The following is a 26265-nucleotide window of genomic DNA, read 5'->3' as shown; positions in this document are numbered from 1 at the left end:
ATAGATTCCTTTCACGTTAGCATGCATATTATGGGTCTTTGACTTTCACTGATGCATTCGATTTCTCAATTCGAATTTTATAAGTGTAGGTCATAGTTTTTTTCTATTTATTTCAAAATAGGAATTATGTTAGAAAGTATTTTTGAATATACCGATAGATAATAGCAAAAGTTCTTTTATTCTTTTCCTCAAAATTTAATTTTTAAATAAATATAATATTGTTTTTAGATATACCTGTTTTTATATAGTATTGATATTAATATTTTATGTTAAAATATGAGTAATTGCTATGTTTTTAATTTTCAAGATATTTTATTTGAATGATTTTTTCATGATTATAAGTCAGTTATATCCATCAAATACAGCATTATATCCTCAACCAACATTTATATACCTAACGGTAGTTCGGTTTTTTGTTAATTTTGTTTTGCTTTTTAATATTTTCATATAAAGTAATGTACTCTTCTAAAATAATAGAGAAAAATTTAATATATAATATATAAGACGAATATCTCATTTAACATATGGTGATTCCAATATGTAGTTTAACGGTAACCTTATATTTGTTGATATATTTTATGTAATAGATAGATATTATATATTATATATAATAGATATTAATAATATATATTATATCTACGAATACAATAATATTTTTTTTATTAATCTCTTAGAACTTCAACAATCTGCCCGTAGGCAATAAGTATTATCATATGATTTCCGTTATATAATATAACTATCCTGGATATAACAATGGGCCAAGAACACTTCCCTGCGGAGCGCACGAATATATTGGGTGTAGGTAAAATGTCTGTCTGTGAGGTACGATTTCAGCAGTTGAAGGTGCGTATGAGGTAAAAACTTTTTCAATTTAACATGCAGTCCAGTGTGTCACACCTTGTTGAAGGCCTGAGAAATATAGAGAAATGCAGCGGTGCAATATTTTTTATCGTTTAAGTTTTTGTTAATTTGGTTGACTAATCTATGTATTTGGTCTATTGTTCCGTGTTTATTACGGAAGCCAAATTGATCTCCTGGAATAATATTTCTCTCCTCTGCGATTATTTTGAGTCTCTTAAAGTATAGTTTTTCGAAAAGTTTAGAGATTACAAGTAACAAGCTTATACGACGATAAAAGGAGACGTCTTCTGATGTTTTCCCAGGTTTAACAATCATAATAATTGGAGCCATATTCCAAGTACTAGGAAGGTATTTAAGTCTTAACATGACATTAAATATGAATGTTATTAATTTGATGCACTTTTCTGAGAGCTCTTTTAAGATTCTTCTAGTAATTAAGTTTCCAAGGTGCCACCTCTTTAAGAATTATTACTAACCGCCATATCTACTTTAAAACAATTTTTTGCTTTAATCTAAACTAAACAAAACACGCTTGATAATTTTAAGTATTTTTATTTTCACTCATTTGAACAATTATATAATGACTTTAATATTATGTTAGCGAGTTCAAAGTCTAAAAATCAAAATTATACCAATAAATACGTTATTGATATAACATTATTCTTCAGTTGCTAAGTGTAATATTTGTAAAAAAGGTCATATATGCATCACATGTAATGTATCAAACAAATAATGATTATTATAATTATACTCGTTTGAACAGCATATTATTGCTTTTATTCAAAGTCTTTCAGACAAGAAAAAAGTAAATTTTCGCGTCTAGAAACACACTTTATATTTTTTACACTATTTAATAATATTGAATGTTACAAATATAGACCATTATCTCTATTGTTATTTCTTGGAACATTCTGAAATTCCATTAATTAGTAAGTGATATATACAATGTTTTCTTTACATTTGAAACCCATCAAAAGCAATGATCTTAAAATTTTCATAAATGAAATGATCTTGATGATCTTGAAAAATTTTACATGTAAAACAGGGAATAAATTTTAACAAAAAGAAAAATATCTGATTTTTATTGGCTACTTAATTATCAAGTGTACTGTGTGTCATCATTTACTATTCATTCATCATCATTTTTATTTCTCTGTTATTTTTAAATTCAACTTTATCAGTGACTATAATGGACTCTTAATGGTAATTATAACTCTTCTAACTTATCCATCCCATTTTTGTAACACCATCTTTTTACAGGTCTGTTAGGAATTATTTTTAAAATTCAATGTGGATGGAGAAGTGATATAAAGGCTAATTCATTCAATTTAAGCATTGTTTTCAATCGACCATTGACATGGTGCATTGTAAACAGGACTTTATTAATTTGTTAGTGACACTACTTTTTCACTTTCATGCTCATTTATATATATGCTCACAAATATTTTGGTTTATTAGTCATCTATACAATGTATTTGGATAAAATCTATTTGGAGTCATGGGATTGCATTAAGTCATCAAACAGATATTAAGCCAACCATGTCAAAAGAAAGTTCATCGATTAATTACCAATGTTTATCGCAACGTAACCAATGAAGAACTGCACAGTGAATCAATTGGATTTACGAAGTGATCCAAAATTTCGCATTAAAACTTGAAATAATGTTGCTAAATAACAACAACGTGGAAGCAATATACCTTCTGGACAAACGCAAAATGTCAAAAGATTTAAGCGAACCAAACCATATAGTGTAACAGGTCAACTGAAGAGTCTCCAGCATACCATAGTAAAACACATTTTTTTTACAAAATTAGTTTTTTTTACTCAATATAAATCCCTTCAAGGGTGATACACTGAGTATAGCGACCCTACAACTTTTCGATACCATTTTTGTGGTACAATCTGTCTTTTGCTTCAACATAGGCCTCAGATACGTCGATCACCTCTTTATTCGACGAAACTTTCTTCCTAGCGAGCATTCTTTTGGGATCTAAGAAAAGGAAATAGCCGCTGGGGGCCAGATCTGGAGAATACGGTGGATGAGGATGCAATTCGAAGCCCAATTCATAGATTTTTGACACGTTGCATTGTCTTGGTAAGCATCACTTCCTTTTTCTTCAAATGTGGCCGTTTTTTGGCGATTTCGTCCTTCAAACGGTCCAATAACGCTATGTAATAATTGCTGTTGATGGTCCTTCCTTTTTAAAGTAGTCAATGGAAATTATTCTATACGCATCCCAAAATGTAGACGCCATAACCTTTCCAGCCGACTGTTGCGTTTTCCCACGCTCTGGAGCAGGTTCATCGTGTGCAGTCCACTAGGATGACTGTAGATTGAACTTCGGAGTGAAAGGATGGAGCCATGTTTTATCTATTGTCAGATATCGATACAAAGACTCGGGTTTATTACGCTTGATCATCTTCAAACACTGCTCCGAATCATCAACACGTCGTTGTTTTTGGCCAAAAGTGAGCTCGCGTGGCACCCACTTTGCACAGAGCTTTCTCATACCTAAATATTGGTGAATGAATGGTATAATGTACACATTCAGTTGAAATCTTCACAGTGTTTGCTATTTCATTCAGTTTCAATGTACGGTCATTCAAAATCAATTTGTGGTTTTTTTTTTAATGTTTTCGTCGCTAATAACCTCTTTTGGGCGCCCACTGCGTTCACCGTCTTCGGTGCTCATTTCACCACCTCTAAACTTAACATACCAATCCTTGATGGTTGATTTTGCTGTAGAAGTGTCCGGAAACTCGGCATTAAGTCAAGTTTTTGCTTCAACTGTATTTTTTTCCTTCAAAAAGCAATATTTTATCATCACGCGAAATTCCTTTTTATCCATTTTTTTTTAACAATATTAGAAGTAGCTTCACTCAAAATGCTATTATTCACAAACTAATGATTCAACAGCTGTCAAATTTATACACGCACCTTTTGAGGGTTATGACTAACTAAAAAACATATGGACTTAATTCTAGTAACGCCATCTATGTGCCAGGCCGGGAACTTTTCAATTGATCTGTTATAAGTGTTGCTCTTTAACATTAATTGAAGTATTTTAATTTAGTTTTAATTTGGAAAATACATATTAATGTATTTATTCCGCACCCAACTTGCTTGATTACTGATGCAACTACAGAAGAATATCAATAAATTAATTTGTAAATTAGGATTGTAATTCTGTCATATCGAATGTATCTAATTTAAGATGAATTGTAATACAACATGTTCTTAAAATAATTACAATATAATATAAGTATATTTTACTTAAAATTAGAATCTTTAATTAGTATATAAATTTAAAATTCACATTAGTAACAATAAATATTAATATTATATTATCATGTAGTCGCTAACTATAATGTTTACAAAAACTTACCCATATCGTATTTAAGATGTATCTAACAAAGAATGACTATTATTATTTTCCGCCGAACAGTTGCAATATCGGTTTTGTTCTAGAACTTTCAGACTAGTAAAAGTCAGTCAAGGAAAATAAATACAACACTGACGCATTCTTGCAGAGCGATTAAGCAACCGTTAGGTAACGAGAGGCGTACGTGTCGAGCAAATTAACTTTTTAGCATAAAAGGTTGAGATCTTTCAATTTGGTATGGGGTTTACTGGGGTCAGGGTTTTTCTTCCAACGATCGAGAGACAATTAACCCACTGTAACATTAACTATGCACAATCTTATTTACAAACTATCTATTGTTTAATATTGGCGTCTTATAATTACTGGAATGTCGTAGGAATTGAAATATACCTAAAACACTAATAGTTAAACAAATAGACAATAAATTTGAGCAATAATTTAACACGACGAAAAGTGTCAGTTAATAATGAAATACTTACCATAGATGGGCAGAACCAAAATATTATTTACATTGTGGTAAATACAGCAGGATAGGAGAAAATAATATAAATACCTGATATATACACAATATGTATTTATTAATAAGCCACTATTTGATTTAGAATAGCTAACAATTCTTCAAAGCAAACCAAACCAAAAAATCCGTTAATTGCTTCAATGATATTGGAAAGGGAAATATACTCCTCACTCTCTCCTCTAAGTCTTCCCATAATGACTCAATTAAGTTGCGGTCTGGCGATTGTGATGGCCAGGGAAAATATGTGATGACATTTGGAAACTCTTCATTTTAGATAAGGCATTGATTTGCAGCAATATGCTAATCATATTAAGAATTTCATCACTGAGGGTGTCGATATATTTATTCACAGTAATACGACCAGTGATGTGAATAAGAGGACTAGCTGAATACCATGATAATACTGCCTATATTATAAAGGAACCTCTCTCATGTTCGACTGTAAAAAACAGGCAGTCCGGATCGTAGGCTTCTTTTGGAATTCTCCATATTTAAAGACGTTCGTTTGTAGGAAACAATGTAAACGGCTATTCATCGCACTACACCACGGTCTTGCAATCACCATGTGTCCAGCTTTTATGATCGTTGCACCATTTTTTTCGCAGTCTATTAATGAATGCGAAGCTATGCCTTGTACAGCCAGCTCCATACAGTTTTTCTTGAAGCAGTAATACTCAAGTGAGTGTTGAGTTGTGCTGTTACATTTGCTGCAGTTGTTTTATACTGTCTGACCACAATCACAGTCACAGTCTTTTGTCACTTTGGGTTCCAACCACTTTTTTTTGTGTACGCTGTCATTACTGTGGATAATGTCACTCGCGAAACGTCTGAAAGTGTCTAAGCTACCTGCAAGACTACGCGAAGCAATACAAACGCTTTCTATTATTTACACAGAATCAGTGTTGATAACATGTAATACGATATACTCTATTGCATGGTACATATGCAAAGGTATAGTGAAAAGTGATAACATAGCACAGAGATGACACAACTATTACAACTATTAACAAACATTTATAGTTTATCCAAAGTTTTTTGTACATACGTCATCAAGATGATTAATGTATTGCCTCCCGCAATTTATACATTCGCTTCAGAATCAGATAATATTTTCCTTCTCATTTTATTCTAGTTAAAAAGAGACACAATGCTGTCAGATAAGTTCGAACATGTAACTGAAACAGCCTGCAAAAGTCGTCCGGTTGTCAACCATCTGCAAAAATTTTCAAAATATTAAACTACAGGTTATGAACCGGCAAAGGTTGTTTTAACGCTTTGCTTGTTTTAATAAATTTTATTTTTATAAATTAAAAACTCGGACAGAATAGGAATGAGATAATGGATACCCTCTATTTCCAGTAAACTACGATAGAGAGGTGAACGTTTTTACTGTTCAATATTAAGTTGCAGCGGTTTTTATTGAAAATATTTTTAGCGTGTTGCAGCTGCACTGAATGTTAGTACAGACACGGTAAGTGAAATATCTCATAAAGTAAAAATTATAATCCTGGATTCACCGAAAAGAAACAGTCCTCAAACCAATATATTGTTCTTCAAGCTGGAAACACGAATATTTAAAAACACCTTCGGTTTGGATGAACTCTATCAGATACATTGAAAAAGAAATTGACAAATGGTGGAAACGTGAACAAATGTTAGATAGATTGAAAATCAACAGCTTAGTAATTCACTTGAATGAAACTTTCTGAATATGCGATTATGATTCAACGCTGACAATTTCCTAGATTAGGAAACAACTAAAGGTGAGTAGATAATTAATGTACTATAACTGTAAGAAATCTTATTCTAGATTGTGAAATAATATTTATACATGAGCATTTTGTTAAAACGTATGAGGAGAGAAAGAATATCAAGTACTTTGTAGATGTGGTAAATACATTAAGGAGAATGCCGCGATTAAATCTAGTTTTATCAAGAAAGAAATATATAGGTATACAGAACAATCTAACTGAAAATACAGTGATATCAAAATGACTTGACAAGGAATCACTGTATCGAAGGAAACAAGAACTAATAAGCGTAAAAGGTAAACTCTCTAATGAAAGTAAAACATAGTATATTCAAAGTTTTTTTATATATGCGTAGTAAGTAATTGATAAATGGTGGATCGTGAACATGTTTTAGACAGAAATAAACATGAGCATTAGGTTAGAAAGAATGAAGAGAGAATAAATATTTACTGTTTTGTAGATATGGTAAATGCATTAGGCAGAATTTAGTGATTAATTTTGTCAAGAATGGCGTACTCAGGTAGTAGCAGTAGAAATAAAAAATGCGTTGATATTAAGATGACTCGACAAATAAACACACCAACGAAGGAAACAACTAAATGTAAAAAGGTAAATATGCTCTCGAATGAAAGTAAAATATATTACATTGTTATATATTTGTTAATTGGTGGATTAGGCCACCAGGGGGATAGCACTACTAAAACTATATGCTTAGAGTTCTAATCTACCTCATGGGTGGTGTGAAAAAGAGTTCATTGTAAATATAAAAAGACAACTATAGCCTACAAAATATTATACCTTTGTTCTTAATTGCAGTAAGTCCTACGTTAATATATGCATTACTGTAATGTGAAAATAAATTATATTTCAAAACAGTATTTTTGTTTAATTATTTTATTTAGATTAGAATTTTGTTGTATGTCAAAGACAAACTGAACTAAAACTCAGATTTGATGCGGCATTGTTGCAAAGTTTTGACTTTTTGGAAAAAACTTTGAATATACTTTAGGCTAAATTGGTGAATGGTGAATGGTGGTAAAACCAAATGAAACAGTGGTGTTTACATTATGTGACCGTTATTTATTAAAGCAATATAAAAATGTGGAAAATACAAAATAGATAAAACAGATGGCAGTGGTGTTACCTGGTGACGAGGCTTAGGCAGTCAATGGTGGCACATCTAAACCAAACGATGGTCGGGTCCTGAATCATTGGAAATACCCTTTCAATTAAATTCCAGATAAACGTCTCGCGGTTGCCAGCTATTGGTTATCGGGTTCTAGTTGGCGCTGCTGGCACCCCGCCTATGTTCAATATCTGGGATTATATTTCTGAGTATTTTGTAGACCGTTATTCCACTAGTAAAATTCGACATGCCTCAAGGTCGCTACAATACTATATATTACTTGGATATACAATTGTAAATATGGTGGATTAGCCCTCCAGGGGATAACACTAGATAAAACACGTGTCTAGAATTTTAACTCATAGGTGGTATGGAAGAGTTCAATGTAAATATAATAAACACAACCCTATCCTACAAACTATTATAACTGTATAATTGATTGTAGTTTTATGTCCATCGATAATATATGCCTTATATATACTTTAATGTTAAAATAAAATATATTTGATAACAGTATTTTTGTTTAGTTATTTTATTTAGATTAGAATTTTGTTGTGTATCAAATCCAAGATGTACTAAAATTCAGAGTGGATGCGGCAACATTACGAAGTTTTGACGTCATCAATTGAGATGACGTGAGTTTACTGTTTTATTGAACAGTCTATATGTTATATTGTGTATACTCTGTACTTAGGCTGGAAGCAAAATGCCAGCAAAAACCTACAAAATAAAATTAATCATTTTGTAAATGTAGAAATACCTACACTCACCTACGTTCCAACAAAGTAATACTTCGAAAAAACGGTACTTCTATGCTGTAATTTATAAAAAAACCGTTTAAACTCATCAATTTCTTATTAGAAATTACACATTTTATTGATTTCAACACGTAAATAGTGGCCCAGGAGATGTACTAATATCATTAATATGAAGACTAAAGGGAAGAGAATTACTGGATAAGTCATTAACAAGAATAACTTTTTAAATAGCGAATACAATGATTTTTGACTTTAGATTATGACTAATACTAAAAACCTAGGCTATTTTTATAATCTTAACTTAATTCAATAACCTAAAAATTATGTATGAAACAAAGCCAATAACACTGATGTATCTGAAAGGGACATTATTTTATGATCTGTTATCATAGTAAACTTTATATTAAGACACTAATCTAATGAAACTTAATTTATTTCCTTTATAAGTTAAGCCATACCTTACTACTACTGTTTCTGGCTGTTACTTTCTTCTTTTAAGGTGAATTAGGATTTTCAATCTTATGATTAGACCAGTCATCAACAGCTTTCCAGTGTAAAAAATAGTTGCTAAGCTAACAAGAGATTTCAATTCTCGTAATAACACATAAATGGGGGAACTTAAATTTGATATCATTCAATTAATTAATCAATTCGTTGGCAATTTTTGTAAAATTGTTTTGTCACGAGATGATTTCCACGATTTTTGAAGGGAATTTGAACCCCTCTGTTCCGTTCTGAATTTACAACACATAATATAATTTAAGTTCCAATAGTTCTGTTGTTTGTTAATATTTTTTTAGTGTAAAATCTGATAAGGAATCTCTGGTCCCAGTTACGTTAGTAATAAAAAAGGGTAAGAGTAGATACACTCCAAGATGATTGATCTGCAAGTTAATCGTACGCCTATCGGTATAATTTACGAACTTCTAAGATTAATATCCTAATATAATAATTGGTTACCGAGATATGCTAACCAACGTTAAAGATCAATCCCAATAATGAATAATAGTAACTTTAAATAAATGAAATATATGTTTGTATAGTTAAATGTAAACACCAAGCTCTCAATTTAATTTAATAAAACATAAACAATATTATCTTAATTTCTCTTTAGCCCATCACAATTTTAATTATAATAAAATAAATGAATATCAAATAAAATACCTCAAAATATTATAATGTTATAAAAGTTATCCAACTTACCCTTTTGTTTGTGTTACATTACTTCACAATAAATTACAATATGCTACATATAACGAACGAAAATCACTAAACTAGGTGTAATAATAAAACTATAATTTAATGAATATTCATTTAGAGGGATATACAGGAGTTTATACCAAAATCTTCAACTGTTTCTCATTTTATTTGGGTACTTTTAATTTTTGTTTCTTTTAATTAATTTGTGTTTCTTTTAATGTATTATTAAATTTGTGATAAGTTAAAATAACAAATTGGGATTCAATAAACAGTATTAATATTTGTATGGACTTTCAATTTGTAATTTCTGAAATTGTTATATAGTGTCGTAGTGCCAATAATCCACTGCTCAACTATCATTAATAACCCTAAAAATTATTTCGAAATGTCAACTTTCGACGTGTTCGAGTTCTTTGCAGTTTAAAAATATTTCAGTCTTTTTAAATAGTGTCTGAAGCAAATAAATGGTGGTTTTGATTTATTTTTATGACATCAATATGTAAGTAGATATATATTTATGAATATACGAATGTATCAACATATATCTAACATTGCTTTCTGCACAATTTAACCTAACTGGAATGTAATTTATATAATTATATTTTTGTTATTGTAAGAAGAAGATAATAAGAAGGGAATATTTATTTATCGTAGATATATTTTGTCTATGTATTTATAGAAAGATATAATATACTGCATTTATACCTTGGAATAACATAAAACATCCAATCCGGTATGGTCTAGTGGCTAGGATACCTGGCTCTCACCCAGGAGGCTCGGGTTCGATTCCCGGTACCGGAATACTATTTTTGTTTTTAGATCTTTACTTACGTCATTTTTAGAAATTAGTTATTTCAATATTAATCTAAAAATACGTATCAATATATTTAAATTATTGTTAATTGGCATTGAATAAATAAATTTCTAATAATTATTCATAATATGTATATTTTGGTATCATTAGAGATGTGGAAATGTGAAGTGTGATGTGATTCTTTTAATAGCTTAAATAAGATAGTAAATATTTATTACTTATATAAAGACCTACGCCTATATTAAAGATCTGTAAAATCAATTGTGTACATCCGATATGGTCTAGTGGCTAGGATACCTGGCTTTCACCCAGGAGGCTCGGGTTCGATTCCCGGTATCGGAATAATTTTTTCTTTATTATTTAATTTTTGATTTTTATTTATACCATATAACTCTCTCATGTATTTAAAACACGAAATAGTAAATATTTTTAAAAAATTAACGAATATATATCGGTATATACGTGTTCTATTTTTTGTTTATGTTGATGTCGATGGTAGTCGTTCGACCCTTTTTCTTTTATCATTATCAAAGTAAATCCATATTTTATCACTAGTCACAATTCCACATAATTTAATAATATCTAATTTTTTGATAAGCTACCCTTCGTGCTTGAAGGAATATATATTAAACTTACAAAAAACATCTGTCTTCGTTATTATTACTAATTTAATTTAAAACCGACAGATTTTTAAAAAATATTTTAAGACCGGGTATCTTTTCTGATGGTCTCTAAGACCCTGATTCGAAGCCCGCGTTAAACAGTAGGTCATAGTAAAAGGAGACTTTAAGACACCATCACGAATTAGTTATAAAGAAATATATTACAAATCGAATTTGAGAAATTATACTATAATGATTTAAAAATTTACAATCCAATTTGAAAATGGATAATTTTATATGAATTTCTTTTCATTTAAAATTTTGGCTTCGCATTACATTAATTTTTTACTTATAAAGATAAGTAGGATTAAATAAAATAACACACGGATTATGTCAAGATTTATCAAGAACAAATCGTTTTTATGTTTATATTTTGTAGTTTTTGTTAAATGTATTTTAAATTGTCTAGTTTCCAAGATTTTTCTAGAATGTTAGTTATAAACATTATCTTTTAAATCATATTACTCTTCATGAGTTTCTGTTAATGTGTAAATTTCTAATATATCACGGACCTAATACCTGACACTTGGATATTTACCCATGATATCATGCGTCTGTTTTCTTTGCTCACATATGACTTGTCACTATTGAAATCACCCAATTATCTGAACATGACAAAACTGGTAATTTATAGTACGGTTTTTCGATTCGTACATGATCAACTACATTAACAGATGACACCTACAGTAATCAAGAAAACCATATGTAGCATTTTTTTATATTTGCTTAACTATTTCAGTTGAAAGAGAACTTCTTCTGATCCTGAAAATCGAATTTCTGTTGTATTTTTATTTTGTATCTATGAACTAAAATTCAGCCTTTCGATTTATGTACTGTAAGCAATTAAACAATATTATCAGGGAATCTCTGTAAAAATAATTTAAAAATGAAGGTAGTCTTGCGTAGAACTGAAACATTACTAAGTATCAACAAGGCTGTGATTTATTCAAGTGAATTTTGTTTCTTCTGTAAAACTTTTCAACAATATCAGTACATTAAATAGTTTATAAAAGAGTTTTTGTTTATTACTGAAAAGTAAATGTTGTATAAAATTCAGATAATTATAAATATATCAATAGGTTCAAAATAATAAAACACGACTAAATATTGTGACACTCATTTAGTTTATAATTTATTATACAAATTATATTATTAATGTTATCAAATTAGTTATTCTATTGGTCAGATGTTCCGTGATATAAAATTACTTCTCAAATATTAATGGTTATTTTTAATTTATCTCCATATCTAAAGTTATTTTGAACATACTTCATCTAAATTTGTGACGTCAAAGCGTCGCAATGTTGCCGTATCAACTCTGAGTTTTAGTTCAGGTTGGCATTGACATACAACACAATTCTAATCTAAATAAAATAATTAAACAAAAATACTGTTATAAAATATAAATTATTTTAACATTATTGTAAATCTAAAATAATAATTAAAATTATTGCAATCACATTTCATATATTTATTTAATCTCTGGTAGAGCTAACTTTAAGCTGATCTTGATTTGACACCCGCTTCGTATGAGAACAGTTTTTTCCGTTAAATTCAAGATCACATTTTTCTTTTTTTTAAGATATTAATATTTCACAGTGCTAATTTAAAATGCTCACCTCTCTAACGAATTTTACTGGCAAGAGGGTGCCTCCATTATCTCGTGCCTGTTCAAAGTAACTGATTAACGCAATCGCGCAATCTGTTCTGTCTGACACCTGAATTTTCAATCCGAGTAAATAGATTTGAAATTTATCAAAACATGCAAAACATTAAACTAACGTTTGCCGATTTATAACATCTTATCACTATTTTTTTGAGTAATTTTGCATACGTTTGACAACCGGATGACTTTGAATGGCTAGTTCGGTTATACGTTCGAACTTCGAACACGTTGAACTCAGACAGCATTGTGTCTCTTTTTAACTAGAACAAAATAAAAAGGAAAATATTGTCTGATTCTAAAACGAATTTACAAATTGCGGCTGAAAATACATTAAACATCTTGATGGCGTATGTACAAAATAACTTTGGATATAATATATGCGACATTTAGACCATTATATTTACCACCCCAAAAAAGAACAATAAAGAACAATCAATATCCAAACCTTTTCTAACAAATGTATAATTAACTTATTTACGTATATTCTTAAATGAAATCAATTTTTTTTCTTATTTATTCCACTTTTCTACAGTAAAGGTATGTTGCATAATTTTAAGAAGAAAGCTAGTTGTCATATTTTAACGATGTTTTTTATTGTTTTAGTGTGATTGTTTTTTACCTGCAAACATTTAGGTGAGACCAACTGCGTATTTACTCAGGAAAGCGAATTTTAAATTAATCTCAATATAATTCACAGAAACATTCTAATAAACATTAGAATTACTTCTAACATAAGAATTCGCTGTATATCTAGAATAATTTTGATTACAATTAATTCATTAACAAGATTTTTTACTTGGTTTCTCTATCCTATAATTTCCTTATTCTCAAATTCATCAAATATCTTAAAATTCAAATAAGGCTCCTTAATATTGATATTAAAACTCTGAATGGGTGGGAAAGTTCCTTTTATAGGGAGAGAAAGAAGAAACTTCTTATTTTCGAATATTTTTAATCCATTTAAAGATTAAATTTTGATGAAGTACCGTTTTTTCTTCTTACAAAGCTAAATATAGCTTATGACAAAACAGGCACTATGTTGTCAATACAAAAAATGTAAAATGTTTTGACATTCTACAGTTTTGTATATACTATATATAATAATTTATTTTCATAGCTTACTTTTGATAACCATGTTCTCTTTGTTAAAACTTTTTTTAAATTAAATAATTAAATTACATCAATTTTTATACACATTTACATTTTTAACTTACAATTTTTCGTGGGTGTGCTGATGGATTTAAAGTTTATTGCTTTGGGATTGACGTTTTTTGAATATATGAAGTAAATTATAACAGATATAACCGTGTAAGAAGTAGCGCTGTCAGTACCGCTTGGTTGTACGAATGTACCGCTTAAATAAGCTCACTTAAAAATATGCTTTTTATTTTATTTTGATATTTTTAGTAGAAAAATCTTCTGCCCCCTTCGTACTTACAACTACTAAAGTCATATCTCAAGCAGATTTTGTTGTGAAACAGGGCGAAACTAGCTGAACTACATCAAATATATATATATATATATATATATATATATATATATATATATATATATAAGTGTTCTTGGCTTATTGTTATATCCCCTGTATACGGCTGGCATTCCAACTTCAAACACCGCTACTGCGGCAGCATGTGTTGACGATACGGTGATTTTATCATCTCACATCATCTATCTAAGGATTCAATATCAGCTACAAGCTATACACTCCAACTTAGTATCATCAAAATTATTTTGTGATTGAAAACATGACACATCAAATCGTATTAGATAAAATAAACTGACGTAAAAGTTCACCCTGCATTGAAGGCTTCTCCTCAGGCATATCTTCATGAACTCAAGCAAACAGTCAATGCTAAGAATCTGGGAATTCATCTGGATTCGCTTAAGTTGGAAAAACATGTACTAAAAATTGTAAACAGCTTTGGCTCATAATGCATAAATCCAAATTATCTTTTAATAATAACATATTACTGTATAAGTGAAAGCTTAGGCCCATGCGGACGTATCGTATCGAACTGTGGGGACTACTAGGAAATTTAACCTAAACATCTTTCAGAAATGCTACATGACATCGTTGGCGCCCCGCCCCATATTATAGTAACAACCCAATTCAGAGCGATATGTCCTTGGAAACCACAATGAGTGTGATCCGAAGTACCACTGTAAAATACTGTGAAATAGTGTCAGTGTCCCCAAATGCACGCGCCAAACAATTAAATGTACACGATATCAGTGAAGTGCGTTTGTTAAAACGTTCGTACCATCCGACCTGATTAATACACACATAAAATAGTTTTTAAAATAACATAGAATAGTAACCGAATTAAGTGAAATACTAGTTTATAAGTTTGTATAATAGATCACTTATTGAAGCAATCTTCTACACATCATTGTATAACATAAATCTCATCAAATGCTTATTGTCCATTGAGCAGATTGGGCAGATTGTGGAATGCTAAGAGAATAATAAATATATATTTGTAGTACATGTAATATATAAACTTTAATTATACCAAATCTCAAATACATATAATCAATGTAATGTAGTATGTAACCACCATGCAATATAGTAGATCTTGTAGCATATTGGCAATAATAGATCCGTGTAAATAATGCGACGCATATGTATTGCTCAGTTTACATGCCAAGCCTTCTAGGTTATTTTTTCAATGTATTATCCGTGTGAATGTGCGATGGTGCAAAAAAAGATCGGTTAAATGTGTGATCATTGCAGAATTGTTTAACATTTCACACAAAACATGGCGAAATAGCATCAGCGAAAAGAAATAGTAAGCGAAACCCTAAGTAGATTAACAGATACCTATGAAAAAGATTTGTGCCCAGACAATGTAGCGCGGCAAAGGTCACAGATTCGACAAAAACAGTACGGTGGGAACACCACAAAGCTAAAATTCCTAGAAGAGCTATAGTTGTGACACCCTCTATAACTAAAGCTATAAATAAGTGGGGCAACGATCATAAAACCTGCACATTTAATGATTAAAAGAATGTAGCATAATCCTATAAATCATCATTTACATTGTTTTTTACGGTCGGGTTTATGTATAGAGAACCCCAAAAAGAAGGTTACGTTCTGGATGGCTTACTTCATGCAGTAAGCATGGGAAAAAGTCCGTTGTGATTTGTGTAACAATATTGTGGTTTCGCCAGATTAACATAATCGAACCGTTATGGGGATTTTTAGAGCAGAAAATGAAGACAAGATTTTCATCTCCAACGTTACTGAAGTAATTGGTAGATGTTTTGGTACAAGCATGGGACAACATACCATTGGAAACTATTCGGACATTCTAGTCTACCTACACCGCGAAGAACTGTAGCTGCTTTAAAACTAAATAGAGGTTTAACACCTTATTAATAAAAAATGTTGTGGATATGTCAGGTGTTATCTTGTTATATTATTTTATCCATCCCCGGTAGATATTGTGGAAGTTACTCTAAACTGAATTATCTTACAACTATTTTATTGACGAAAACTAGTGATATAATCAAATTACCCTCTAACTACTTAAGACCTTCTGCGAAGTTTTTAAGAATCGCCAAGATTAACAAAGTCATTATCCTGGCACGTTCAGTACACCTATCCAGACTTAATCCCGTATCCGGACGCGATCCCGATGTAATCCCCAGATTAGGCCGACGCGGCCCATTTTTTCACAGCGGGATTATAATTTGAAAGACCAGAGAAGAAGAATGGCTGTCGTCGTTCGAGATTATAGTGACTTTTAAAAATATATTTCTCAATTAAGCTGATTTGAAAGCGAATTAATATTCAGCACGATAAATCGCGATCTCGATTTTATCAAAAGTACTCTTAGTCACTTGTACATGTAGGATAATAAATCTGAACATATTTACCAATCAATAGTTGTTATTATAATCGACAATAATTAAGTTGCATACGGGGTTTTTCAGTAAGGACGGGCAGAGTAAGTAATAGACTGAAATAGATAGTCATAGAAGATATGTAGAATTTCATATCTTACAAAGCGACGTCCGACCATGTGAGTGTAGGTTGATCATTCAGTCCCTAAACATCATTGAGTATAGACGTGCCATCATCAATTGTCCTAGACTCTCTTCAGTGAGTAACACTGGTCCTTCTCTCTTTATCTTTTGTATTTCCTCTCATCTTGTTTCTTTACATGACTTCAATCAATTCAAGGTATTAACTGATTTCAAAGTGTGTTTTTTTATTATTTAATAATTACATTGTTACTAGTCATTTCCGTCTAACCTACAATTTGTTTTATAATAATAGGACATTTTCAGGACTTTGTTCTGAATTTATTGTGGTGAAGATCCTGTGGAATTATTTGTTTTTTTAATTTTTAACTGTTATCCAGCCTACTTCTTTCTGCAATTCTTCTTCATCTGTTTCATATGAGAATTGGACTGCTATCTTTTTTGCCAACTAGAGTATATCTCGACTGGACGTACTGTTTAACGTGGGCTCCGAACCACGGTCCTTGGCATTAAGCCTATTGACTAGCTAGTGACCAACTTGGAGATCATCCCAGAAGACATCCGGTCATTTCAGATCATATTCCATTTCGTCGGACTTTGCACTCTTGTCTAAGGACAATCACAAATGTTAAACAATTACAAACATAAATTTACTACAATGCCCCAGCAGGATTCGAACTCACGACAATCACAACAGTAGTAGGACCGTCCCGTTGCTTTTATCACTGCGCCATACAAGCCGGCTTTTTGTTGAAAAAAAATGTGTGATATTTTGCGAAACCTCCCATATACCTAACGTGAGATTTTGTGAAATTTGTCTCGACCCTCCTCCCCTTTTCACCCTTTCATTAATTAACTTACTCGGATTCTGTTGCACACTTTTATCAACAGTGCCGACATTGCTGCCCCATCTGGTGGTCCTTTAACGTACGAGTATTGAATAATTTTTTACCGAATCTGCCATCTAAAATTTGGCCACATAGGATAGTCTACATTTACCTTAACAAGGCCCCGCAGATGTTAAAAAGATTGCTTTCGGCTTAGTATTAATATAGTTGCTGTTCAACATATATCTTTATACTTATTATTTAACTTTTGTTGACGTAAGCAAGATCATCATTCACTGTCAACTATATTTTGATCAAAAATTATGGCACTCAAAGAGTGTAAGTTTTTGACAATCCATTGGTTCTACCTGAGCAGAGTGAGACTTTGTGCTTTGAGGTGTTTACCATTGATTAAGACTATCAAATTATCTTAATAAATAAGACTATCTTATTATCACAAAAATCGCATTTTAACCATCAACGACTTACCACATACAAGTTTATTATCTGTAAATATCAGTAAGGAACTGGTTTTTAGCGGCTATATTCTTTTAGTCAAGTAGAGTTAGGAAGAGACGAATCCAAAGGTGAAATATTATCGGCCGTACATTATATACAGAGATGTAGTTCCAATCAGCAATAAAGTGTATTTTCTACCTGGATGCACCTGTCTTCACTCCGCAAGAAAAGTTTCAATATGTATATATATCAAATAGTTTATTTACACGATTGTTTATAGTAGATCTCTCGTGTGTTTTCAAAATAGTTAAACTTAAATATCGTGCGATGATAACATTCTTTGTTTGAATGGATTGACACTTAATAAAGTGATGTTAATAAGAGTTTATGGAGACTCTGCTCAATATAAACTATTAAAAAATGAGCAGCTGAATTTAAAAGGTCGTACGTTCCTCGAAGATGACTCCCGTGAAGGTCAAACAATCGCAACCATACGGTTAGATAGAAAATGCCATGGGTAAAAAAGCTTTGGACCATTTGAGTAGGGATTTGACTCATTTAGTGTATTGATATGTCACCATAGATGATATATATGAGACGTATCAATTATTATACGTCAGAAAAATGATAACAATCGATGCAGTAGGTGGAAACCGATGGCTCAGCATCGCATTCATCCGATCTGTGGAAAGGTTGTGGTTAACGTGTTTTGGAATTAGTTGGAAATTCCAACCTTCTTGATCAGAATTTGTGGTAAAATTCCTTGCTTTAAAATTAAAAAATATCTATCGCCTGCACAAAAGGATGCATTGGCGATTGGAAAACTGTCGGATTTGGGGTTCGATGTACTCAGTTACCCTATTCTCTTGATTTATTTGTTCCCAAACTTGAAAATTCGAATGGGAAGCGTTCCACGTCTAATGAAGATGTTGACAGGGTCGCCTTAGAGTCTTACTTGCGAGAAGAAATACTGATTTTGGAGATGTTGAAGAAACGCTGAACCAAGTTTGTTAAAGTCATGGGAGATTATGTAGAAAAATTTTTTTTCAAAAATTTTTCAGACAACTGCTTCTATGGTGTAATCGTTAAAGCGTTTAGCTTCCAAACGGGGATCGTGGGTTCGATTCCCGGCGGGGACAATGACTTTTTGTTGTTCTAGTTTAGTTAAAACATTTGCCAATCACTTATGTTAGGTAGCGGACACCGGAGCCTGAAGCGTTCCTTATATCAATCATTGTTCCTTTATTCCCATATTCCCTATTACGGGCTGCACCTTTACTTGGCCTACCCACTGTAATACTTAATAATAATTTATTGAGTAAATATCAAAAACTAAAAAGAGAAAACTAAAATATTTTTAACAAACAAATTGGACCGACTTCAAAAAATAATTCCTTATTTTTGAGAAGTCGGTGCAGAACCCAAATAATACAAAAATAATAATATAATTTTGTGACATATACAAAAATTAACTTACGAACAAAACAAATCTAAATTAATATAAATGACTGGGTTCCGCACCAACTTCAAAGTGATCAGTTGGTAGTAGTAAAAATAAAATTGTAAATAGGTAAATAGGTTTAGGTAGGTGTTAAGCTAAATTGTGTGTATATAGTAGAATATAAAATATGTTGCGTATAGTAGATATGTTAAATAAGGTTTTTGTTTATTTTTATTTAGTCATTACAACGATTATTATGTAAATATTTTATTTTCAAATGTTTGTTTTTTGTTAAATATCTAAGTTTCATTATTTTTAAATTTTTAGTGAGTTCCTTATTTATTTTTTGAAGTCGGATCAATTTCTTTGTTAAAAATAATTTATTAACTCAAAATAGAAAATCGCAGTACTTATCAGCCCGTGAACTTTTCACCTTACTTTTGTATATTACACTACTTGTAATATATGGACATTTTTAAAGTAATAGAAATCTGGTTTGTTTTTAAGAATCAGTGACTAATCACAAGTATGCCTAGCTGAGAATTTATCAATATCTTAACTTCCATTAGCATTAGCTGTGTTCAAAGCATTGTTAATCATTAGTATAGTTCTCGATTAGAAATAAATTACCACAACAATCTGGTTGATAAGAAAATAACTCACAGTTGTTTATGCTTTTTGTATGTATGGTAACATTAAATTCAAAATGAAAATCACCTATTTTCGTGATAGAACGTTTTTGATTAACTTAATACTTTTTAGAAAATAAAAACAATAGACTATTAATTAATATTTTACATTAAATTGTAATTATTACTAAGTATTTAATAAATATTCAAGTAATTTCTGACTTACATTGTTGTATTCTAAAATATATCGAGAATTTCACATAAATACTTAAAAAATAAAAAACTTGAGTCAAGGATTTTTGAATAATGTAGAGCATTTAGCTCGAAACAACAATAGTCAAATGCAAAAACACATGACTAATTACACCGTTAACATATCAAGCATATCGTTTAATTTTTTATGAAACGCCTTGTGTGTTATCTTTGACATGATAATTAACAAAAAATCAATTATGGTAATAAATATACCAGACATACAATCAATCACTATGGATATGTTTCGCAATATGTTAAACATTCTAGTTTCTATTAGGTTCTTTCCTATATTTTGATCAACGTTATATATTCATGAAAATATATACATATAAATGTAAACAAAGATTTTTGGACCTGTAACGACATTGAGGCATGTCGAAATTTACATCATGGAATAACGGTCCACAAAGATGCTTTGACGGTTGTCATTTCGCGACTATACAATAGTACAGTGTTGATCTAGGGGGACGGGGACGGACATAAAATGTATATATAAAATAAAAATAAATAAATAGAATTAATAACAAAAACAGAGGGTTAAAAGTATTAATAGTGTATATATAATTTCAAAATGAACACAAATATAATACTACAAACACAACCATAGCAGAACACATCAGCACCCGTACGGAGGCTAGATTCTATGGAGTAAATCGATCTTTTGTAGAAATCCGAATGTCTGTCTGAATCTAGGTGAGCCGTGGATAGTCGTTCAATATGTGATAGACTGATATAGGGGACGATGGCAAAACTCACAGTGTGTAGGCGGGCTCGAAGTCAACAGTGACCGTGAGAGAAATGACACTGGCTCAATCTTATTCCATTTAAAGCTACGGAATGGCGACAAAGAGGAGGAACGCGAGGAGAGGAGAAAAAATCAGCTTTAACCTCAAACAGTTTGTTATGGTTGGATTCCTCGGCTCAACGACGTTGTACTTCGTTATTTGTGAAACAAGAAACGAATGGGATATTGTATTCTGAGTGCAGTATTGAATAGCTTCTAGAGATTTAATGTAAGTTGGAGCAGCAGCGGCGAAAAGTAGGGAGCCATAGTCTAGCTTAGGAAGGATTATGGAGGAATATATTTTGGGTATGGTTTCCTGGTCTGCACCTGTGTGCCGCTTAGATAACGCACGCAGCATTTGCATGTCTCTGGAAGAGCGAGTTTTAAGTCCGTTGATGTGATGCTTCTAGGACAGCTGGCAGTCGAAAATGAGTTCCAGGAACCTTATACGATCAACAGTTTTGATTGGAGTATCATTAAGAGAGAAGGAATAAACGCGGGAACAGTTACGCCTCCGACAGAAATGGATTACAGAGGACATGACAGAAGAAGAGATAAGGAATCCGATGGAGGAGGACATTTATTATTTTCATCTATTATATCTATTATTTCTATATTTTTATAATTTCAATATAATAAGGGTCACACCATGTATAAACTACCACTGTTTCATTTGTTTTACCTCCATTCACCGAGCCACATAAACTACTAGTGTTGGGAACTATCGACTGAAATCGACTATCGACTGTTTCAGTCGTGTACTTTTAGTTACAATTTTTGGTTCTACTAGTTCTGGCTCTGTCGTCCTAGCCACGATCTTGACAAACATGTACCCAGTTTATGCTTACATAGATGTATATGTAATATATATAGTTTTATGATTTTTTTGGTAGTTTGCTTGTAAATAACAACATATTGTACATTAATATAGCAGCATTTTGGAATGAGATTTTTCGAGGTTGTTAATGTAATAGCGTAAAAAGATTAAAATTGTGAGTGATAAATAGTAAAATACTTTTGACTGTTTTTATGGAAATAATAAGTAATATTTCGATTAGTCTCTCGATTTTTGTTAAAAAATATTTGCGTTCAATAATAAATAAAGCATTTACTTTATTCAAAAAGCTCTAGTGGTTATTGTGCGATGATTTTTAATTATGCCATGAATTCGTTTTTTTTCTATGATTAGGTATATATTTAATGTTTATTTAGTATTTATGGTTATTGTACATTTTTAGTTTTTAGGTTTTGTTTTAGTTCTATTATATTGTCTATATTTATTATAGTATATTACTTGAAAATAGTAATTAAAATATTATAAAACATTTGTAGAATATTATTCCATTCCATAGAAAAATTCCATTCCTTATTACACATATAAAATTCAGCACATATAAAGTAACTGCTCCAAGCAATTATCTCCGTCCTTTCTTCTCTCACAATATATACTGGAAAGCGTTTGTACATCTTGGTCTGACATTGAAAGAAGAATTGAAAGAAGCACTGGAACCGTGCACTTATAGTACTATATAAATAGTATATAAATAGTAATTACTATTTTCAGTCGCTAGTTTTTTGACTATCGACGGGTTCGACTGTTTTACGACTATCGACTGTTTCGATTATTTTCAGTCGATAGTTCCCAACGCTATAAATTACTCTAAAGATGAAATAATTTATATGCGACGATTTTGATGTCAACGACAAAGAAGTGCCTGGAGAACTAAAAAAGTTCGAGCAATTCATTGCTGCATGGTATAGTTTGAGAGAGTATAGTTTGTACAGTCATTTCAACAAATTGTGCTTTTTCCGTTTAAATAAAATACTTCACAAGAAAATTAACATTTGTTGTTTTAAAGCTTATACGTAAAAATGTAAAATTCTTTCTTTGTTTCTTTAAACAATTTAAATATTTAATTGAAAATATAATTTCAAAATCTACCTAATATTTCATATATAAAATATGCTGAGTACTGGTGGAGAATCTATGGTGTCAGAACTATTTTGGAAACTGATAATAATAGTTTAGAATCGAATTTAAAAAACAATGTAAAATTAACGATTTTTTTATTTTGAAATTTTAAGGTACTTGAACCAAAACATCTAATTTCGCCTGCCAATAGATTGAAGAAATTTGGCAGCATATTTTAAGAGTATTAATAAATCAAAAACTATACATTTCTAGAGACTATAAATACACTATATGGTAAAAATAACAATTATGTTAATGTACATTTAACGGTTTTTCGAATACGATGTTGGGACGATTATTATCATCTTCGAAACTGACCTTGCCATGTCACCTCCTCGTCAGTTCAACGACCTCCAAGACATTGACATTGAGAACAATGATAAGACGTTATCGTCGACGACGAAACAAAAATACTCTGATATGATTCTATTTTTGTATTTTTTAAAATTCTTTCGAGTCAGTCGTTTTGTAAATAGTACTGTTCGCACAATGACTTCGCTTGTGTATGTCGTGTAGACTACAACAATCGAATACAGTTCCTTTGTTAATAATCGTGTCTAGAGTACCAATAGAGTTTATTAACAAAATTTTATTCAAAATAAAATAAAAATAACATTCTTTTTTTTATATATTTATTACATTGTTACTAGTCGATGCCGACTAACAATTTATCTTTACAATAACTTAAATCTATGTATATATCGGCTATGTATAGGAAGGCCCATCGCCTCTATGTTAGTCACTGTTGTAGTTGTAGTTTATGTATTAACACTGCTCTTTTTCTGTTAAATACACTCCACTGCCCTACACTACGATTAAAGATTAAATGGTTTGATGAGTCTGTGTTTGTATCTGGTGTTATCTAAGAGTTACTTCGATATTGAGATGAATATGGAGTATCTCTTCATATCTCCTCGATTCACTATTCTCTCGATTATCTGAGTAACAGTCGGTATCTAAAGGCCTTGGTGTAAGTTGTGAGTTCTGTAGTATCTGGGTGCACATACAATAATTCTCAGGACATCTGTAAGAAAATATAACTATAAAAGATACAAATAATCTAGCTGCTTTAAAGTTATAAATGGTTATATTATATAACTATATTGATGTAAATATTCAGTCAATAATCTTTGTTACATTTTTATTGAAATAACATTTCCGTTGCAGAAATGTAATTTGAGACCTCTTAGAAGGATACTTATATTACGAAAACAACTGAAAGATAAAAACCCCTATAGTTAGCCTATATTTTTGTTTGTATTAGGCTATAGAATTAGGTTTATTAAAAAAAATGGTACAGTGTAACATACGAATCTTCCATCTACTATTTGCCTTATTCCATACATACTACACAAGTGAAAAATCAAGAGAGCGTGAAAGGTGAAAACTCAAGAAACTTCCAATATGCCCTGATTTTGGAAGCAAAGATCGAAGTGGAATAATTTCATTCGAGATCTTCATTTATCATAGGTGGAGACATAATTTGTAGAAGTTCTTCAACAGCAATGGATTATTCTGCAGAGTAATATCGTGGTTTGGAAATACAAGCAACGTCAATGAGTCTTCTTTATTTTAGAATAAAGACAATCATGTGTTTTGTTATGATAAAAGGTTAGAAGGTAAATGTCTTTAAAAATAAATCAGTCGCACTCTATCTAGTTTGGTTTGCGCAATAATCAAGATGACAGGACGGCTCCCCTATTGGTACGATAGTCGCGGGCTGGAATCCTGCTAGGGAATGTTTGTAAATTGGGTTGACGCTGGGTCTTCTGTGCTGATTACTAGTAGGTAAGCTTAATACTGAAGACCATGGTTCAGAACAAACTTTAAACTGTAGCTCCAGTCGATATCAACCCTAGTTTAGTAAAAACTACACTCCAAAATATCAAACAAAAATCACACATCAAGTGTTGTTTGCTTATATAACTATTTCATATTTTTTCAAGTCTCCTTTATACGAACTAGAGTTTATATGCACTGGACCTGCTGTTTAACGTGGGCTCCGAACCACGGTCGTTGGCATTAAGCCTACCAACTAGCGAGTGACCAGCTTGGAGATCATCCCAGAAGACATCCGGCGATACCTAGCCTGGTTACCGACGCGACTGGGATGACTTTCCTTGTCGGATTTTACACTCTTCCCTTAAGACAATCACAAATGTTAAACTATCATAAACCTAAATTAGCGACAATGTAACAGTAGGACTCGAGCCCACAACTATCGCAACAGCAGGAGGCCGATGTAATTTATATGTAGCATTTTTTAAATGAGAATCGTACATGCGTTGTGTATCACAAAAACTAAAGCTAGTATTTTTTTTCTTAGTATTTTAATTTTTTTTTATCCACAGTAATTCACACGTGAAGTGAAGAAAATATTCATTTTTATTTTGATAGTCAGCGTTGAATAAAACTGAAAAATGCCAATGAAGAAAATCTTACAGTCTTAATACGTCAACTGAAACAGTCCTTACGATGCAACTAGTTTCACAGTTTCATTAAAATTACGATCAATGTGGTCGTATTAAAGAATAATTAATACTATGAGATATTGTTGTGTTTTCAATTTTGAAGCGTTTTTTCAAGTATCATTTTAATTAAGTTATGTTTTAATATAAGTTTCAAGTTTTGATTACATTTATGTCAGAAAAATAAATCCACAATATAAATGGGAGCTACAATAAAGTAGTTCCTTGCCCCGTGAAGATAGGGCCTTCAAATATATATAAATATATATATATATATATATATATATATATATATATATATATATCGCGGTAACCGACTGGAGTTCAATGCTCAATATAAAAAAAGGCCCGATAAACACCATTAATCATCTTTCTCGTCATTGAGGCATCGACGAACATCGTTCAATTTCTCAGATCGTTCAATTCCCGATCTATTACGCCTTTCCGGCTTTTTCCGGCACACGCGTGTGCTCGTGCCGCGACCCGATGCCCTTTGCAAAAAGGTGAAGTTCACCGGGACCGCGCTCTCTCTTCCCGTCCCAACGATAGCGGCAGCAGCATCCGCCAGCCAACGTCCGGACGTCAGCATCGGCGCCGTCGTCATGGAAACCACTCCGGGCGTCGGCCCTTCGTTTCCTGGCGCGGTCCGCGACCTTGTCCGGTCATTCGATAGCAACGGCCGCATGCATGGCGGCGGTGACGAC

The 26265-nt window shown here is 31.5% G+C and overlaps 2 non-coding genes across 2 annotated transcripts; both read left to right on the top strand.

Annotated features, from left to right (window-relative positions):
- Window positions 1-10326: 10326 nt before the first annotated feature.
- TRNAE-CUC (transfer RNA glutamic acid (anticodon CUC)) lies at window positions 10327-10398 on the top strand. Its single transcript has one exon. It is a non-coding gene; the product is annotated as a tRNA-Glu (tRNA).
- A 283-nt stretch (window positions 10399-10681) lies between these two features.
- TRNAE-UUC (transfer RNA glutamic acid (anticodon UUC)) lies at window positions 10682-10753 on the top strand. The gene has a single exon. It is a non-coding gene; the product is annotated as a tRNA-Glu (tRNA).
- The last annotated feature ends 15512 nt before the right edge of the window (window positions 10754-26265 follow it).

Source organism: Rhynchophorus ferrugineus, unplaced genomic scaffold (genome assembly GCF_030347505.1).
Source record: "Rhynchophorus ferrugineus isolate W39M unplaced genomic scaffold, kcgeb_rfMv2 rfM2, whole genome shotgun sequence".
In the NCBI taxonomy this organism is placed as follows: Eukaryota; Metazoa; Arthropoda; class Insecta; order Coleoptera; family Curculionidae; genus Rhynchophorus; species Rhynchophorus ferrugineus.
The sequence above is the reverse complement of the archived record's forward strand: the minus strand, read 5'-3'. Positions and strand labels throughout refer to the sequence as shown.